The following is a 3657-nucleotide window of genomic DNA, read 5'->3' on the forward strand; positions in this document are numbered from 1 at the left end:
ACGTTTTGTTTCAGGTTACGCAGCTCAACCTCATTCTTTTGATGTGACCACATAGTATTCCACAGTAAGGTTTTTTTGTTTTTTAATCATGATTTGTTTACGCGTTTCCTTTTGTGAGACATTTAGGTTGTTTCTGGGCTTTTCTGCTATAAGCAGTGCTGCTTGTGTATATGTGTTGTACACGTAGGTGGGTACACTAGGACAGGGTCTGAGAAGTGGGACCGCTGGCCTCCTGAGAGTATGTACATTTCAACCTTTGACAGGTATTACCAAGCACCCTCCAAAATTGTATGCCCTAGGAACAGTGAAGTAAGTAGGGTGACTTTTTTCTGTCATCTTGGCAAACTCTGTTACCATACTTTGATATTTTCCAGTCTGATAAGTGAAAAATGGTATATCGATCTTTTGTATTTCTGTAACATTAGGAGGTCTTTTTGAAAAATATTCCTAAAAGTCATTTGTATTTCTTTGTTGTCAACTCAGTTTTGAAAGAATTTCTTTTCCTACCGATTAGTAAGACCTTTTATAAATTAAGGAAATGAGCCTTTGTGATTTATGTTGCAAAATTTCCCATTCAGTTTGTCATTTGTCTTTTGAATTTGTTTATAGTATATAAAAGTGTATATATACATGTTTATGTGTGTTTTGTGGCCAGATAAAAAAATTTAATGTACTCAAATATGTAAGGTTTTTTTTTTTAAAAAGAACTTTTGGATCTTGTTTCTTTCTGAGAAAAATCTTCTCGACTCAGATTTAAAACTAACTTTCTATGCTTTCTTTCTATGCTAACTTTAACGGGAAAACCTGAGTATTAGTTTCAGTTCCATCATTTATTAGTTCTGTGACACTGGGCAAATTATGTAATCTCTCAGAGCTGTGATTCCCAAACCAGAAGGGTTGGGTCATATGATTTCTAACACTGTAAAGAACTTGCAGTTGTAAAATTTCATGTTCGCTTTTGAGTAGGATTTACTTGTGTGTTGTGTGGAGACATGGCATTTGAGACAGGTAAAGGGAAAGACATAAAGAGGCAGGCAGACATGGAAGGAAGATAGGCAAAAGCACAAAGGGTGATGGAGACAGAAACCAGGGCTGTGAACAGAAAGCACAAAAACACCCAGAGAGGATAGAGGAAAACAAAGGAAAGCAGACGAAAAGGAAGGCAGGTACTGAGAATCCGAGTTGGATGCGCTTTTCCTAGCACAGGAGTAAGAAGCATTTTGGTACCTTTGTTCACTCTCCTTCCCTACCCTTTTTTCCTTCCATCCCTCCCTGCTATACTTCCTTTCTTTTTTCAGGATCGAGTTAAGTGTAATACAAAGATTATGAATTAGCACAAACCTTAAAGTGCGAAAGTTAAAGCTTTAAAGTCTTACTCATGCTGCATATATATAGTATTTAAAGCCAAGTGCTTTGAACTCCTTGGACACAGGTATGATTGAAATTGTTATTATATTGATTTATTGTCTGGCCATTCCTTCTTGCTCTAAAATTCTGTGTTAAATATACTGTGTGCTTTAGCATTGATATAAGAACTGTAACTTTTGCATTTCCTGCTTTTATATAATAAATGTAAAATTGACAATGCATTCCCGCATGTTTTGTATTTCATAAATTATGCCTTTAAGAAATCTAGTTTCTGTCTTTGAGTATTTGTCTTCTGTGAAACCTTGAGCTGAGATGTTTGGCTTCTTCCCTGCTTGTTAAGCATGGATAATAGTACCTGTCCAGCAATGTATAATTAACCAAAATCCTTCTATGACAAGTCCCTCTAAAGTATATTATTCAGTATTTCCATTGCTCGTTTGTTAAAAATGATCGTACTTTGCCCTTAGAGCCCTAATTATGATTCTTTTTTCTTTTCGCCTTGGTTGGAAGAAAAAAACATTTAAAAAAATCCTGTGGTGTTTTTTTTTTTTTTTTTTACCGTGCATACATTTGAGTTGAATTTAACCTTTAGCTGGTGATAATTTCTTCCCACAAACCTCTTTTTCCTTTTCAGTCTCACGGACCCCCCAGAGCTGGCCTGGAACATTCTTATCTGTGTACTTCCTCAAGTTGCCCTCGAAAGCAGATGACTAGACTTATTAAAATCACTGCTGGTTATCATGGCGGAGCCTGTCGCTGTGGGCTAATTGGAGAGGAAGTTATTGTAGTTATCAGAGATTCATACTAAAGGGGGAGAAGAAAGTGTAAGTGGCTGTGGCTGCTTCGCTGTGTTGTTAACCGTCTATCATGGGGAGATGCAGATGCCTCACAGATGTCATCTTCTCGTAAGATCTGACCAGAAGCTTTCTTCTCCGGTTTTGGAGGACGGCTTCTTCTAGAAAGAATCCCCTCTGTGGCTTCCTCATTTTGTGCATTTTGCATCCAGTCTCTCCATTTCATCCGTGCACTCATTTTATGTAAAGTAAAACATCAAGAGGTGCAGTTTGAGGGTCCGCTCTGTGCGAGGCGGTTTTGGACAGGAAGAGTAAGAGGCAGGGATGTTCTGTATAGGCTTTAGGTTTAGTTGGGGAGATGATGTCTATAACTCGGCCAAAATTAAGTAACAGTTTAAGGATCATATACCCTGTTGATTCGTTGGTGAGAAAGACTATATTTAGTGCAGAATTGTACCACAGTTTTTCTAGATTTGCTGTATGCTCGGAAAGGTGAAACGTAAAGAAGAATAAAAAGGGGATTCAGAATGTAAGCTAAAGAAAATGAACACGTTTTTATGACTTTACATTCTTCTTCAATGAAGTCGTCATTAATTATTTTAACCTTAAACCTGGGGGGCCAAGGGACACTTTCCTCTGGCCCTGGAAGCTGACTCAGACTCTCCTCTATGCTCCCATCACCCCAGTTCCTGCCCCTACTTACAGTAGGGTCTCCAGCAGCTGGCCTTGGAAATTGACTGCAAGCGGTCCTGTACGTGGTGTAATAGAGTAAATGTTTACTTATTTATTTTTTTGTGGAAAATTAAAGTTCTGTAGTGAGAGAAGGGAATGGATCAGGATGTTTTGAATCTGTATCTTTGGGAACAGTGTTACTTGTCTAGGTGGGCAACTGGGAGAATTGGAAGGGCTTTTCATTGGCTTTTAAAAACCTCTCTGGACATCTTCTGAAGGTGGCAGTTCTGTTCTCAAGGATGATTTGCCTGGTGCATTGGAAGGATCTGGACTGCTGCTACCATATGCATGTCTAAAATGACCGAAGAATCTAAGAGCGACCTAGGAGTGTGTGTTGATGAAAGCCGTTTGAGCTGCAGGCAGCGGGGTTTTGAAGGATGGCTGTCTGGGTGCACTGACCGGGGGGAAAAGAATGCCTGTCAGTTCCTCGTGCCTCAGATTGCTGGAGCCCGTCGATACTCGTTCGTGCCAGATGCCAGTCAGTCCCTTTCCTTCCCTTCCATTTCACACTCTGAGAGGTTCTTGTTTAGTAGTGGTACCTGTTGTTAACACTGCTCATGTTAGTACAGGATCTCACTGAACCAGAGGTCAGCCACCTTTTCTTCGGGACCTTAAGGACTGACCTGTGAAGATGACATCCCTTTGACTGGTAGGAAAGTGGATTAGACGTCTAGAGGCTGGCCGCCTCACTGTGTAGAGAAACCCTCTGGTAATCTGTTTATAATATCATTGTCATGTAAGGAAGGAGAGTGGAACCCCTCTT

This window comes from Pteropus alecto, unplaced genomic scaffold (genome assembly GCF_000325575.1).
Source record: "Pteropus alecto unplaced genomic scaffold, ASM32557v1 scaffold94, whole genome shotgun sequence".
Lineage (NCBI taxonomy): Eukaryota > Metazoa > Chordata > Mammalia > Chiroptera > Pteropodidae > Pteropus > Pteropus alecto.